General features: G+C 43.1%; 1 long non-coding RNA gene across 1 annotated transcript in view; it reads left to right on the top strand.

Moving 5' to 3' along the window:
• Window positions 1-15,949, top strand: part of LOC308669052 — a 45,703-nt gene extending 29,754 nt beyond the window's left edge. Inside the window, exon 2 of the long non-coding RNA XR_014026662.1 lies at window positions 15,747-15,949. This is a non-coding gene — a long non-coding RNA (uncharacterized lncRNA). The remainder of the gene's footprint in view (window positions 1-15,746) is intronic.
• The last annotated feature ends 496 nt before the right edge of the window (window positions 15,950-16,445 follow it).

Genomic DNA, 16,445 nt, shown 5'->3' with positions numbered 1-16,445 from the left:
CATTGCAGCATGGAGAAGACAAATCTTTGTGTATTTCTTCCTAGTTTATTTATTTGTTCGATTTTGTTCCTGCTTTTATTACTTTATAAGTAGCTCAAGGCAGTGAACATGGATAATATGCCTTCTCCTATTTTCCCCATCACAACGGCCCTGCGAGGTGGCCTGGGCTGAGACAGAGGGAGTGGCCCAAAGTCACCCAGCCGGCTTTCATGCCTAAAGAGGGACTAGAACTCACAATTTCCCGGTGATTGGTTCAAAGTCACCCAGCTGGCTTTAATGCTTAAGGCAGGACTAGAACTCTCCGTCTCCTGGTGATTGGCCCAAAGTTACCCAGATGGCTTTCATGCCTAAGACGGGACTAGAACTCACCATCTCCTGGTGATTGGTTCAAAGTTACCCAGATGGCTTTCATGCCTAAGGAAGGACTAGAACTCACCGTCTCCTCATGATTGGCCCAAAGTTACCCAGCCGGCTTTCCTGCCTAAGGCGGGACTAGAACTCACCGTCTCCTGGTGATTGGCCCAAAGTTACCCAGATGGCTTTCATGCCTAAGGTGGCACTAGAACTCACCGTCTCCTGTTGATTGGCCCAAAGTCACCCAGCCGGCTTTCTTGCCTAAGGCAGGACTAGAACTCACCATCTCCTGGCGATTGGCCCAAAGTCACCCAGCGGGCCTTCATGCCTAAGGAGGGACTAGAACTCACCATCTCCTGGTTATTGGTTCAAAGTCACCAAGCCAGCTTTTATGCTTAAGGCAGGACTAGAACTTATAGGTTCCTGCTGATTGCCCCAAAGTCACCCAGTCGGCTTTCATGCCTAAGGCGGGACTAGAACTCACCATCTCCTGGCGATTGGCCCAAAGTCACCCAGCCGGCTTTCTTGCCTATGGTGGGACTAGAACTCACATTGTCCTGGATTCTAAACTTATAAAATCCCTCCGGGGAGAAAAGAAGCTGGAAAAACATTCCCAAAGAACGGAATGAGAAGCTGCTTCTATATACTTTTCAAGAAAATCAGAGGATTATGCTGAACGTATGCAAACGTATGCTGTTTATGTTACAGAGCAATGAAGCCAAGATCTCTGTTTTTCATGAATTAATCACATTGTTAACCCCTTCCTGTCCATCCAGCCCTGTCTCTCTGCACCGTGTCTACTTACTTCAAACTAATTAATCCATTTTCTGCAATTCAGCCTTAATTCGCTTTCAAAGTACAAACAGCCTCTTCCTTTTTAAATACGTCCATTAATTTATATTCCCATCGTAGCAAAGGCCTAGGATGCTTCTTGGATGCACGAACGAAAAGGGCAAACTAAATTAATCTATTTTTTTCCCCTTAAACATGCACCAAAGGTGGGGGGGAGGAATTCAGTATGAAGCAGGTGCATTAATGTATAGAGCCCACGTATGAACCGCCACAATTGCTTTTAAACTATTAACGCAAGGGCAAATCTATCCATTAATTCTCCAGGTTTCAGCACCCAGCATCAGTTGATTAAGGAAATATAAAAAAGGACCCTGATTATGTATGCCTCTCGTACAACCCTGGCTGCATTTAAAGCAAAACCATCCGTGTGTTTTTTAATTTTAAAGAAATGAATAAATAAACTGCCTCATTCTGGCGAGTGGTTTCCCATTCTTCTCTAGGAAAATGGCAGAAACTAAAGGCCACTCATCTATAAATCAGATGTCAACGCTGTTAACATCGGATGTTTTTTTTTTGCAGTGACAACAGATGGAAACGTAGCCATCTTTTTCCCCTTTCGCTGTTCGGGTTAGATGATGCTGGGAGGCGGGGGATGCGAACGAGAGTCCAACTAGACATAACAACACTAAACTCAGCGTGGGAATCAAGGTTACTGAGCCCAGAGCTGATAAAGAATTGGCGGGCTGGAGAGCTGGAGAGAAAGCCCACGCTTCAAGCTAATTGGGGGATGTGATTTATGACTGTTAACTGGAGGAGGGAATTGTGCTTCGATAGTATGTGCCCAGGGCAGGGGAATTCAAGTTTTGGCTTCGATTACGTAAGTGCCAATATTATGCTACTCGAATAAAAGATCCTAGTTTAAGGTAAACAATGCCTCGAAGGTCTTTTGAAGAGTTTCATCTGTCGGAACCAGGACATCAGATTTTTAAAAAAAAACAAAAAAACCCCCACCTCTGGTGGTTTGATGGATGTGTTCCTACCATTCTCTTGGCGATACAACCAGAATTGAGCTCAACATTTCTGTCGCTAAGTGAGACAGTTGTTAAGTGAGTTTTGACCCCCGTTTTAATGGCCTTCCTTGCCACGGTCGTTAAGTGAATCACTCCAGTGGTTAAATTAACTACGTGGCTGTGAAGTGAATCTGGCTTCCCCATTTGTCGAAAGATCACCAAAGGGGATCATGTGACCCCGGTGGACACTGCGACCGTCGTAAAGGTGAGTCCGTCGGCAAGCGTCTGAATTTTGATCACGTGACCAACGGCGATGCTGGCAACGGTCGTAAAACGGTCCTAAGTTGCTTTTCCAGGGCCGTTGTGACTTCGAACAGTCACTAAATGAATTTTTTTAAGTCGAGGGCTGTCCTTTGGCATTATTTTCTACATACAATATTCTGGGACGGAAGTTTTCCATTTAAATTTGTGGCCAGTTTTAATGGACTCCCAATTAAATGTTAACCAGGTCAAACTCTGCTTTTCTGAGGACAGCCAAGGCTGTAAAGCCATTTATCTGCTTTTTCTGTTATGCAGTTACAATCTGAAGGGGTTGTGTCCTTGCCTTAGCCCAGCCTACTTTTCAATTTCCCAATCTATCTTAAAATATAAGGAACGGTTGCTGGAATTGGGGATGTCTAGTTTAATGACCAAGATCATGGCATCCGGCCCTCTCAATTCCTGGCAAATAGATGGGGAAGAAATGGAGGTAGTGACAGATTTTATTTTCCTGGGCTCCAAGATCACTGCAGATGGGGACTGTAGTCAAGAAATTAAAAGACGCTTGCTCCTGGGGAGGAAAGCCATGGCAAATCTAGACAGCACACTAAAAAGCAGAGACATCACCCTGCCAACAAAAGTGCGTATAGTCAAGGCTATGGTCTTCCCAGTTGCAATGTATGGCTGTGAAAGTTGGACCATAAGAAAGGCCGAGCGCCAAAGAATGGAGGCCTTTGAACTCTGGTGCTGGAGAAGACTCCTGCGAGTCCCTTGGACTGCAAGGCGATCCAACCGGTCAGTCCTAGAGGAGATCAACCCCGACTGCTCTTTAGAAGGCCAGATCCTGAAGCTAAAACTCAAATCCTTTGGCCACCTAATGAGAAGGAAGGACTCACTGGAGAAGAGCCTCATGCTGGGAAAGATCGAGGGCAAGAGAAGAAGGGGACGACAGAGAATGAGGTGGCTGGATGGAGTCACTGAAGCAGTAGGCGTGAGCTTAAATGGACTCCAGAAGATGGTAGAGGACAGGAAGGCCTGGAGGAATGTTGTCCATAGGGTCGCGATGGGTTGGACACGACTTCGCAGCTAACAACAACAACAACAAGTTTAATGAAGAGAAGGACGAGGGGGGACATGATAGCAGCCTTCCAGTATCTCAGGGGCTGCCCCAAAGAAGAGGGAGTCAAGCTGTTCTCCAAAGCACCCGAAGGCAGGACAAGAAGCAATGGATGGAAACTCATCAAGGAGAGAAGCAACCTGGAACTAAGGAGAAATTTCCTGACAGTGAGAACAGTTAACCAGTGGAACTACCTGCCTCCAGAAGCTGTGAAGGCTCCAACACTGGAGGTTTTCAAGAAGAGACTGGACAGCCATTTGTCTGAAATGGTATAGGGTCTCTTGCCTGAGCAGGGGGTTGGACTAGATGACCTCCAAGGTCCCTTCCAACTCTGTTGTTGTTGTTGTTATTAAATTGTGATTTCCTAACGGTCTCCTGTTCACACATTAATCAAGCTCCGGTCACCCCTCCTACTTGCTGAGATCAAGGAAAGCCTGAACAAAGTCTCGAGGAGATATACGATATATATTTATCATTATTTCTGAACATTTTTTCCATTCAACCCTCAACCCTTTAAAATGCTTCTTCCCCCACAAACTTTGATAGGGAGGATTTTGAAGATCAATATTTAACTGAAGGCAGAAATTTTCCTGCTAGGATTAAAGGATGAACAGTTAGAATAAAGGCAGAGAAGATTATTTCAGTATATGATTGTATCGCAGCGAGATTGTTATCTGCACAGATCTAGAAAGACACGACATATCCCACGACGGAGGGAGGGTTGCTGAAGATGACAGATTTTGCAGAAAGGGATAAATCGACTTCTTTGACTAGAGAAAAAAAAAAGACAATATCTGCATTTATTGGTGGCTGGAAGCCTCTTAGGGAATTTTTGAGTAAAACTGCAAAAAAAAAATGAACTTGTGATTTATGATTTTGCTGATTAGATGGGATAGACTGTAGGAAGAAGAACAAGGTAATATAACTTTAGAGATATAACGTCAGAGAGGAGGATTGAAAAATATTTGTGCTTGTAACTGGTGTGAACAGTATCGGAAGTTCTTTATATATTCTCTTTCTTTTCTATTTTTTTCTTTTCTTTTCTTGCTTTTTTGCCTTCCTCTTTGCTATCTTTATTTTTCTTTATTTTTCTTCCTTCCTTTGTATTCGTTGGCATTTGCTTTCAACCCTTCTTGTTTAAATCAAAATTATGTAAAATTGTGTAAAAATAAAGTAAACCATTCCTATCTCTTGGCGAAGTTGCCTCTGGAATTAGTTACAGGATTTAGGTCACCTTTGACAGTGTTGAGAATAGAATAGAATAGAATAGAATAGAATAGAATAGAATAGAATAGAATAGAATAGAATAGAATAGAATAGAATAGAATGGAATGGAATGGAATGGAATGGAATGGAATAGAATAGAATAGAATAGAATAAAGAATAGAATAGAATAGAATAAAGAATAGAATAGAATAGAATAGAATAGAATAGAATAGAATAGAATAGAATAAAGAATAGAATAGAATAAAATAGAATAGAATAGATATTGGAATCTAGAATGGAATAGAATAGAATAGAATAGAATAGAATAGAATAGAATAGAATAGAATAGAATAGAATAGAATAGAATAGAATAGAAATATAGAATGGAATGGAATGGAATGGAATAGAATAGAATAGAATAAACAATAGAATAGAATAGAATAGAATAGAATAGAATAGAATAGAATAGAATAGAATAGAATAGAATAGAATAGAATGGAATGGAATGGAATGGAATGGAATGGAATGGAATGGAATGGAATGGAATGGAATGGAATGGAATAGAATAGAATAAAGAATAGAATAGAATAGAATAGAATAGAATAGAATAGAATAAAGAATAGAATAGAATAGAATAGAATAGAATAGAATAGAATAGAATAGAATAGAATAGAATAGAATAGAATAGAATAGAATAAAGAATAGAATAGAATAAAATAGAATAGAATAGATATTGGAATCTAGAATAGAATAGAATAGAATAGAATAGAGAATAGAATAGAATAAAATAGAATAGAATAGATATTGGAATCTAGAATAGAATAGAATAGAATAGAATAGAATAGAATAGAATAGAATAGAATAGAATAGAATAGAATAGAAATATAGAATGGAATGGAATGGAATAGAATAGAATAGAATAGAGAATAGAATGGAATGGAATGGAATGGAATGGAATGGAATGGAATGGAATAGATATTGGAATCTAGAATAGAATAGAATAGAACTGAGCTGGAAGGGACCTTGGAGGTCTTCTAGTCCAGCCCCCTGCTCAAGCAGGAAAGGAATGCGAATTTTTTGATTAAAATACAGGTGGTCCTCAACTTACGAGGCAGTTGTTTAGTTAATTTTGCCCCATTTTATGACCTTTCTTGCCACAGTGGTTAAGTGAATCACTGCAGTTGTTAAGTTAGGAATGCGGTTGTTAAGTGAGTCCAGTTCCCCCATGGACTTTGCTTGTCAGAAGGTCGCAAAAGGGGATCACGTGACCCCGGGTCGCTGCGACCGTCATAAATATGAGTCAGGTGCCAAGCGTCTGAATTTTGATCAGGGGACGCAGCAACCCTCGCATGTGTGAAAAACGGTCCTAAGTCACTTTTTTCAGCGCCGTTGTAACTTTGCACGGTCACTAAATGAACGGACGTAAGTCAGGGACTTATCTGTAAATGAACAACAAAAATAAGTCCCACTGAGTTCAAACAAGCGAGCAAACTTGCCATCTTTCACTTTTGATGTCGTCAAGCCGGGATGGAGATTCAGTCCAATCCTCTCTTGACACGAAATAGCGATTCCGATCTCCCTTTAATTCTTTTGTCGGCAAATTTAAAAATTTAACTCTCTTTGACCCATTCCCTGTTCCGGAGCCTAACTCTAAAGTAAAACCGACGTTCCCTCCTTGAAAATATGCTTTTGTTTTCCTGATGCATGATTCACTTGAGAGGAGAGAGAGCGCTAGTCTTGGGAAGGCCGGCGTGGGAAAAGGACGGGGTGATTGTGTGTCTTTAAAATGTTAGTGGAAAAAGACAGGGTATAAAAGGTATTTTCACTCTGTCTCCCAAGGGAAGGAAGTGGGCCTGCATTCCGAACAATTGCGAAGGACACCAGAACAACCAGGGTGTGCGGGAGCTGCTGTGTCAGCGGTACAAAAGAGAACAATTTTAACAGCGTGGAATGCAGCAATGAGAGTTTGCTAACCTTGGCAACTTGAAGATATGTGGACTTCCTTCCTTCTCCTCCCTGTCTCTTTCATTCCTTCTCTCCCATTTCCTTCCTCCCTCCCTCCCTCCCTCCATTCCTTCCCTCCTCCCTCCCTTCCTGCCTTCCTTCTCGTCTCTGTTTTCTTCTTTCTTTCCTTCTCTCTCATTTCCTTCCTTCCTTCTCATCCCTATCTTTTCTTCTTTCATTCCTTTTCTCTTCTTTCCTCCCTCCCTCTCTCTCTCTCCCTCCCTTCCCTCCTTCCTGCTCCTTCTCATACCTATCTTTTTTTCTTTCTTTCCTTCTCTCTCATGTCCTCCCTCCCTCCCCTTTCCTGTCTACTTCCTTCCTTCCTTCCTTCCTTCCTTCCTTCCTTCCTTCCTTCCTTCCTTTCCCATTTCAGTCAAATGGCTGTCCAATTCCTTCTTGAAAGTCTCCAGTGATGGACCACCCACAACTTCTGCAGGCAACTTCTGTTCCAGTGGTTAATTGTCCTTAACCAGTGGAACTACTTGCCTTTAGAAACTGTGGGTGCTCCATCACTGGAGCCTTTTAAGAAGAGATTAGACAGCATTATGTCTGAAATGGTATGGGGTTCCCTGCCTGAGCAGGGGGTTGGACTAGATGACCTCCGAGGTCCCTTCCAGTCCTCTGATCCTATGATTCTGAGTTTGATGGCTCTGAGTTTGGGGTTAGCTTAGCTTATGATATTCTCTATCAAAACAACCAGCCTCCCCCTCCCCCCTCTCTCCCCAGCTCTTCTTTCCATCTGACTGATTTATTTCATTAACTTATAAAATTAAGCCTGACACTTTCCTCCCACGGTTGGTCTACATGATGCTCTTTTCTGGGTTGCGAAGGGGTGATGACGGGAGGCAAGAAAACTCCTGTCATGTAACCCAAAACTCAGGGCTGTAATTTTCTTATCAAGCCAAGTTGTTTACATTTGCCCGTAATTCTGGATTTTTGCTTCCTGTTAGCAGGAAGACTTTGTTTTTTAAGGCTGTGAGGTTGGGTAGTTTATCCAATAACAGAATATGGGATGGAGAATAGAATAGAATAGAATAGAATAGAATAGAATAGAATAGAATAGAATAGAATAGAATAGAATAGAATAGAATAGAATAGAATAGGATAGGATAGGATAGAATAGAGTAGAGTAGAGTAGAGTAGAGTAGAGTAGAGTAGAGTAGAGTAGAGTAGAGTAGAGTAGAAGAGAAGAGAAGAGAATAGAGAATGAATAGAGTAGAGTAGAGTAGAGTAGAGTAGAGTAGAAGAGAAGAGAAGAGAAGAGAAGAGAAGAGAAGAGAAGAAGTGAAGAGAATAGAGAATGAATAGAGTAGAGTAGAGTAGAGTAGAATAGAATTGAAGAAAAGAGAAGAGAGAATGAATAGAGTAGACTAGACTAGACTAGACGACTAGAATAGAATAGAAAAGAAGGGAAGAAACGAGAATAGAATACAATAGAAGAGAAGAGAGAAAGAAGAGAATAGAGAATAGAGAATAGAGAATAGAGAATAGAATAGAATAGAATAGAATAGAATAGAATAGAATAGAATAGAATAGAATAGAATAGAATAGAATAGAATAGAATAGAACAGAACAGAACAGAATAGAATAGAACAGACTTTTGATCATGTGAACATGCTGATGCTGCAACGGTCATGAGTGGGAAAAATGATCATAAGACGCTTTCTTCCGTGCCGTAGTAACTTCAAATGGTCACTAAATAGCACCGTTGTAAGTCAAGAACTACCCATCTTTCGAAGGCGACCTGGAATAGCTGGAAAGGACTCAAAATGATCCGAGAGGGCCCTGCGTGGTTTGAAGGGGCTGGGCAGGCCCGTTTGCAACCGCGGAGATCTGATGGTGGTCCCCCAAAATCTGAAAGGCCGTCACCTGTAAGGGGAGCAAATTCTACACTGGGTAAACTGAGGATGCAGCCGGGATCACACCTATTCGCATTAAAACAGAGATTCGGGATAAATGTTAGGCGTTTTGTCTAATGGAAAAAACATGGTTAAGGGGTAGAATAATGTAATTCAGGGGTCCCCTCAACCTTGGCAACTTTAAGACTTGTGGACTTCAACTCCCAGAATTCCTCAGCCAGCTGGCTGAGGAATTCTGGGAGTTGAGGTCCGCAAGTCTTAAAGTTGCCAAGGTTGAGAGGACCCCTGATCTAATCAGAAGACAGAGGATTCAGCCTTGCCGGCTGAAGGATTCTGGGAGTTGAAGTCTACCAAGTTGCCAAGGTTGACCTAGCTGAGGAATTCTGGGAGTGGAAGTCCACAAGTCTTAAAGTTGCCAAGGTTGAAGTAGCTGAGGAATCGTGTGCGTGTGTGTGTGTGTGTGTGTGTGTGTGTGTGTGTGTGTTCTGCTTCCTATAGTGTTTTTAAAAATAAAACACAGGATATTTTCTGTAACTATTTACACTTACAACCCACAGAAGTCAGATGCAGTTTTCTCCAGGTTTGTGTGACACACACGCAAATCTAGGAGGAGCTTGAAACATGGGCCTGGGGCTGCCATTTTGACGTTTTTTGACCTTATCTGGGGACACAGATCATAGAACATCCCTGGGCACAATCCCTTTTTTTTCTTTTCTTCATTTCTAGCCAGGATTCCCTGGAGTAACCTACTAACTCTCTCCATCTACTCATGGGGAAGTTTTCTCCTTCTCTTGACCTAAAAGGCATGGGGGTCTTTTGCTTGGTGAAGAGCAACAGAATGGAAGGGCAAAGTTTCATTCCTAGCAGGGTGGGGAGAACCCTCCCCCCCAAAAAAAAACTGGAGCCAGGAATTCCACCGTCTTTCCTGCGGCTCCGTTGAGTTCCGCCAGGACAGAAGTAGGCAGATGTGTCATCCCTCTAAATGTAGGTTTCTTTTTCCATGCTGCAGTTTGAGTACAGGAGGGGGTTCCACCTATTAAAAGATAAGCCTTCACCTGGAAGGCACATTCATCAGCATGCAAAGCAACCAGCTGCTTAATTTAATTTATTAAAAGTTCACTTGGCATCAATTCACTCAGAAGCCAAAGTGGGTTTCAAAGTTTAGAATCCAGGAAATGGGGAGTTCTAGTTTCGCCTTGGGCGTGAGAGCCGGCTGGGTGACTTTGGGCCAATCACCAGGAGACAGTGAGTTCTAGTCCCGCCTTAGGCACGGAAGCCGGCTGGGTGACTCCGGGCCAATCGCCAGGAGACGGTGAGTTCTAGTCCCGCCTTAGGCACGGAAGCCGGCTGGGTGACTCCGGGCCAATCAGCAGGAGACGGTGAGTTCTAGTCCCGCCTTAGGCACGGAAGCCGGCTGGGTGACTCCGGGCCAATCGCCAGGAGACGGTGAGTTCTAGTCCCGCCTTAGGCACGGAAGCCGGCTGGGTGACTCCGGGCCAATCAGCAGGAGACGGTGAGTTCTAGTCCCGCCTAAGGCACGGAAGCCGGCTCGGTGACTCCGGGCCAATCAGCAGGAGATGGTGAGTTCTAGTCCCGCCTTAGGCACGGAAGCCGGCTGGGTGACTCCGGGCCAATCAGCAGGAGACGGTGAGTTCTAGTCCCGCCTTAGGCACGGAAGCCAGCTGGGTGACTCTGGGCCAATCAGCAGGAGACGGTGAGTTCTAGTCCCGCCTTAGGCACGGAAGCCAGCTGGGTGACTCCGGGCCAATCAGCAGGAGACGGTGAGTTCTAGTCCCGCCTTAGGCACGGAAGCCGGCTGGGTGACCTTGGAGCAGTCCTTTTCTCACAGGGTATAGGTTCTTCTGCTTGAGTAGGGGGCTGGACTAGAAGACCTCCAAGGTCCCTTCCAGCTCAATTCTATCCTATCCTATCCTATCCTATCCTATCCTATCCTATCCTATCCTATCCTATCCTATCCTATCCTATCCTATCCTATCCTATTCTAATCTATTCTTATTTCTCTATTCTATTCTATTCTGCTCTGTAATTCTATTCTATTCTCTATTCTATTCTTATTTCTTTATTCTATCCTATCCTATCCTATCCTATCCTATCCTATCCTATCCTATCCTATCCTATCCTATCCTATTCTATTCTATTCTATTCCATCCTGATTTCTATTCTATCCTATTCTATTCCAGATAGCAATAGTTAGGCTAAAGAATTTCTTTTTGTTCCAGTTACAGAACCCTTCAGTGGCAAGGAAGGTCGTAAAGTGGGGCAAAGCTCACTCAACTGTCTCGCTTAGCAACGGACTGCCCGCAAGGGGATTGTTTCACCTAGACCTGCCCTTTCCATCATCCAAGCCCTAACTGTTACCCCAATGAGGTCCATTAAAAAGGCCACTGATCTTGGTTACCCAACGCCTGAAAATTATAAATATCAAAGGTTAAATTGGAATATTGACGAGAAACTAAAAATTGGGCAAAAATTTAATGACAGGGTATGGATGGTTTATGAAGACTGAATGCAATTAAGATATGTGTAAGCTAAAAAAGAGGGACGCGGTGGCTCAGTGGGTTAGGACGCTGAGCTTGTCGATCAGAAGGTCGGCAGTTTGGCAGGTCGAATCCCGAGTGCCGCGTAGCAGAGTGAGCACCTGTTACTCGTCCCAGCTTCTGCCAACCTAGCAGTTCAAAAGCATGTAAAAATGCAAGTAGAAAAATAGGGACCACTACGGTGGGAAGGTAACAGCGTTCCGTGCGCCTTTGGCATCTAGTCATGCCGGCCACATGACCACGGAGACGTCCTTGGACAAGCGCTGGCTCTTCGGCTTTGAAACGGAGATGAGCACCGGCCCCTAGAGTCGGAAACGAGTAGCACGCATGTGCGGGGGAACCTTTACCTTTGCCTTTAAGCTAAAAAAACTATTGACAAATGTAAAAATGATGTTTTTTTTATTGAGTTGATATAATTAGAAATGTACTCGCTTGAAGACGAGACAGTGAATGTGAAGGAAAAAAAGAGAAGAAATTCCTGACGTTGTAACCTGAGATTTGCACTAAAGATTTGGTTATCGAACTATTGATTAACCTAGACGCCACGTTGCTTTTTAAATACTCAGATGTAAAACTGGAAAAATTATTAAAATAGTATTTTTTTAAAAAAAGGCCGCTGATGTTCAAGTGAAAAATAAAAATCACACCTGGGAGCAGAAAGAGCTGTTTCCACACACCATTTGCCGTACCAAATTGGTCGGGTTTTTTGCACTCGAGTGCCAGAGATTCACTAACCAGGCTGTGGGTGCCCCTCGTACGTCCTCGACGTACGACCGCAGCGCAGCCCGAAATTTCCATTGCGAAGCAAGGCAGTTGTTAAGCGAGTTTTGTCCCATTTTACAACCTTCCTTGACACAGCAACGGATGGAAACTAATCGGAAACTAATCGGTGAGAGAAGCAACCTGGAACTAAGGAGAAACTTCCTGACAGTTAGAACAATTCACCAGTGGAACTCCTTGCCTCCAGAAGCTGTGAATGCTCCAACGCTGGAAGTTTTTAAGAAGAGACTGGACAGCCATTTGTCAGAAATGGTATAGGGTTTCCTGCCTGAGCAGGGGGTTGGACTAGATGACCTCCAAGGTCCCTTCCAACTTTTATTATTGCTATTGTTGTTGTTGTTAAGTTAATCATCACAGTTGTTAAATGAGTGACATGGTTGTTAAACGAATCCGGCTTCTTCCTCATTGAGTTTGCTGGTCAGAAGTTCGCAAAAGAGGATCACGTGACCCTGGGAGACACCGCAACCGTCGTAAATATGAATCAGTTGCCAAGCGACCGAATTTCGATCACGTGAACCACCGGGGGAACACCGCGATGGTCGTTAAGTGTGAAAAACGGCCCTGAGTCGCTTTTTCCCCGCACTGCTGTCGTAACTTTGAACGGTCACTAAACAAACAGCTGTAAGTCGAGGACTACAACTGTGTTAAACTGCCCTTTGGCAAAAATCAATCAATCAATCAAAGCTATGGCTAAGTGAGGCTGTATGCCTGCCCTGCGTATTTTGCGTTGCCTTGTGACAATCCCCAAATGCAAGTTTAAGGGTTGCAAGTCAAGCACGAGTTCCAAACTTTTGCATTTTGATTTGGGTCTTTTGCAGACACCTGGTTAGAAACAGCGGGCAGCTCTTCCGTTGGTAGAGTGGCTAACGTTAAAATTTCAAGTGCCATTGGAAATTTAAGGGTTTCTCATTATCTATAAAAAGAAAAAAGAAAGAAAAAAAACCAGATTGTCATCCAATATGTGAAACACAGCACCAACCAAGCCAGAAAAAGGAACATTTAGCTGCCTCAACACAGCGGGAGGTTTTTTGCCTTATTAGCACCAACAGAAATTAAATACCATTCCTGTTAATATCCAAGGCAATCTTGATTAAAACATAATTAGCATCGGCCTTCACAGGGTCTCCTCCAGATAAGCTGTGGGAGGGAGGCCCTCCGAGTTCTTGCAAGGAAGTTTTAATTAAATATCTGAGTCCAAAGGCTTGGAGGGTGTGTGTGTGTGTCTCTGTGTGTGTAATTTCTGTATTTGGGGATTGGGTGCCCTTTTTTTAAAGCAAGAAAACAACAATCCAGTCGGGCGGAAGGATGCAATGTTGTGTTGCGTTGATTATGGAGAACTGGAAAGAACTGGTGCTTTGGAGAATAACGTGACCCCCCTCGTCTTTGTGGCAGCCCCTCAAATACTGGAAGACTGCTATCGTGTCACCCCTGTTTTCTTTAGACTAGCCACAGCTGAGTCCTGCAGCTCTTCTGCTCTCTGAGCTGGATGGCTTTCTTGCAGACGTTTCACAACCCAACTAGGTAACATCCTCAGTGCTAGTCAACCTCATCAGTCTAGAACTGATTATGTTGCCTAGTTTGGTAATGAAACGTCTGCAAGAAAACAACCCAGCTCAGAGGGCACAAGGAACCACACAGTTGTCATTGTCGTCGTCGTCCTCCTCCTCCTCCTCCTCCCTCTTGCACTGATGAAGTTCCCTAATTGGGTCATGAAACGTCTGCAAGAAAACCACCAAGCTCAGAGAGCACCAAGAACCCCATCCTCCTCCTCCTCCTCCTCCTCCTCCTCTTCCTCCTCCTCCTCCTCCTCCTCTCTGCAACCTCCACCCTTTCTAGCATTGATGATGTTCCCTAGTTGGGTCATGAGACGTCTGCTAGAAAACCACCCAGCTCAGAGAGCACCAAGGTCCCTGCAGTCCTCTACCTTCCCCTCCTCCTCCTCCTCCTCCTCCTCCTCCTCCTCCTCCTCCTCCCCCTCCTCCTCCTAATCCTAATTCTAATCCTCCTCGTCATCCTCCTCTTCCTCCTCTCTGCAAACCCCTCTCCCTTCTTGCACTGATGATGTTCCCTAGTTGGGTCATGAGACGTCTGCTAGAAAGCCACCCAGCTCAGAGAGCACCCAGGGCCCCCAGAGTTCAAACCTGACTACGAATATTCCGGTCTTTCGGTTAGCACGCGTAATCTTTCCAGCAAGGAACATCTGCCATCTCAATTTTAGCCTAACAACCAGAAAGGAAGATAAAGCAGACAAGAGCGAGTGGTGCAGAAAGGTATTTAAAAGAAAAAGGAAAGAAAAATACATACAAGGAATGACTTCCCACTTCTTCCAAAGGTCTAAGAAACAAAGCCAACTCTTCATTTAATACGACCATCTTGATTTATTTATTTATTTATTTTTAAAAAAAAAATGCCCAACCATGTGTGGACTCTCCTGTTCCAAAACCAGACTCAAAAAAATAATAATAGATAAAGCTTGATATGCAAAACCACTTAAGTTTTGCAGGAGGGAAGTAATAGCTCAAGTGGGTCCTGTTAAACGCCTTAATGAAAGAAATCGCGGACAACCCGGTCTTAAAATTTGCGGCCTTTTGTTCCCTAATATGAATACCCCCCAAAATGAGAAATAAATGGGATGAGCTCTTAGCACAAGGAGGCAAAACTGATTTAATGGGATGGGTCTCCAGGTGTGCCATAGAAAGGGACCCAAAGAATCAGGAGCGACAGAAAAGGTAGGAGAAATTAAAAATATCTGCCCCTGCTCAGGATAAAAGTAGTCTGCACTTACAACCGTTCGTTTCGTGACCATTCGAATTTACAACGGCACTGAAAAAAGTGACTTATGACCGTTTTTCACACTTACGACCTTTGCAGTATCCCCCACACTCACGTGATCAAAAATGTAAGTCGAGGACTGCCTGGTTAGTGAATCTGTAGCACTCGAGTGCAAAAAAAACCCCAACCCGACTGGTTTTTTACATGTTGAAAGAAGCTTTTTGTTGTTGTTATTTTGGACTTTTGTTGCAAGCCTTAGTTCATTTTGAGCCTTAACTTTCCTCACTTCATCTTTGCAGGCTCGGGCTATTGGCTGATATTCTGCCTTTGTTACGTACCCATCTTTCCACTTTTTATACTTGTCCTTTTTGTCTTTCAATTTATCAAAGAGTTCTTTATGCAGCCACGCTGGTTTCTTTTGAGAGCTGTCATTTTTCTTCTTTGTTGGTATTGTGCTAGACTGGGCTTTTATAATCTCACTTTTCAAAGTTTCCCAAGCTTCTTGAGTTGTTCTTTCTTTCTTTCTTTCTTTCTTTCTTTCTTTCTTTCTTTCTTTCTTTCTTTCTTTCTTTCTTTCTTTCTCTCTCTCTCTCTCTTTCTTTCTCTTTCTTTCTTTCTTTCTTTCTTTCTTTCTTTCTTTCTTTCTTTCTTTCTTTCTTTCTTTCTCCTTCCTTCCTTCCTTCCTTCCTTCCTTCCTTCCTTCCTTCCTTCCTCTCCAAAGTCTAAGAGGGAAGCCACACCTTCTCTTAACAACTTCATGATTCGTTTAACAACTGCCATGATGCACTTAAGAACCATAGGCAACCAGGTTGTCTTGCTTAGCGGTGGAAATTCTGCTCTCCGTTGGGTTCATAAAACAAGGACCACCTGTACACCTTGCTTTTTCCCCAGGCAGAGGACCTAGCTAAAGATCCCACCTCCAGGGCTCAAAGTGACACCCATGTTGCTCCAAAAAAAAAAATAAAAAGATGAAAATACTTGGAATCTTGGAAGGCCACAGACACCTATATAGGCAAAGAAAGAAAGAAAGAGAAAGAAAGAAAGAAAGAAAGAAAGAAAGAAAGAAAGAAAGAAAGAAAGAAAGAAAGAAAGAAAGAAAGAAAGAAAGAAAGAAAGAGAAGGAGAGAGAGGAAGGAAAGAAGGAAGGAAAGAAGGCAAAGAAAAAGAAAAGGAAAGAAAGAAAGAAAGAAAGAAAGAAAGAAAGAAAGAAAGAAAGAAAGGAAGGAAGGAAGGAAGGAAGGAAGGAAGGAAGGAAGGAAGGAAGGAAGCAAGGAAGGAAGGGAGAGAGGGAAGGAGGGAGGGAGGGAGGGAGGAATGAAGAAAGGAGTGAAGGAAGAAAAAAGGAAAGAGAAGGAAGGAAGGAAAAAAGGAAGGAAGGAAAGAAGGGAGAAAGGAAAGAAGGAAGAAAGAAAGGAAGGAAGGAAGAAAGGAAGAAAGAAGAAAGAACAAGAAAGAACAAGATAGAAAGAACAAGGAAGGAAGGAAGGAAGGAAGGAAGGAAGGAAGGAAGAAAGAAAGAAGAAAGAACAAGAAAGAACAAGATAGAAAGAACAAGGAAGGAAGGAAGGAAGGAAGGAAGGAAGAAAGAAAGAAAGAAAGAAAGAAAGAAAGAAAGAAAGAAAGAAAGAAAGAAAGAAAGAAAGAAAGAAAGAAAGAAAGAAAGAAAGAAAGAAAGAAGGAAGGAAAGGGGGAAGGTGCAGTTAGGTGAGTGCAGCAAAATTATTTCCAGCAAGTA

Source organism: Vipera berus (genome assembly GCF_964194415.1).
Source record: "Vipera berus genome assembly, chromosome: 5".
Classification (NCBI taxonomy): Eukaryota; Metazoa; Chordata; class Lepidosauria; order Squamata; family Viperidae; genus Vipera; species Vipera berus.
This window is presented reverse-complemented; position numbering and strand designations above follow the sequence as displayed.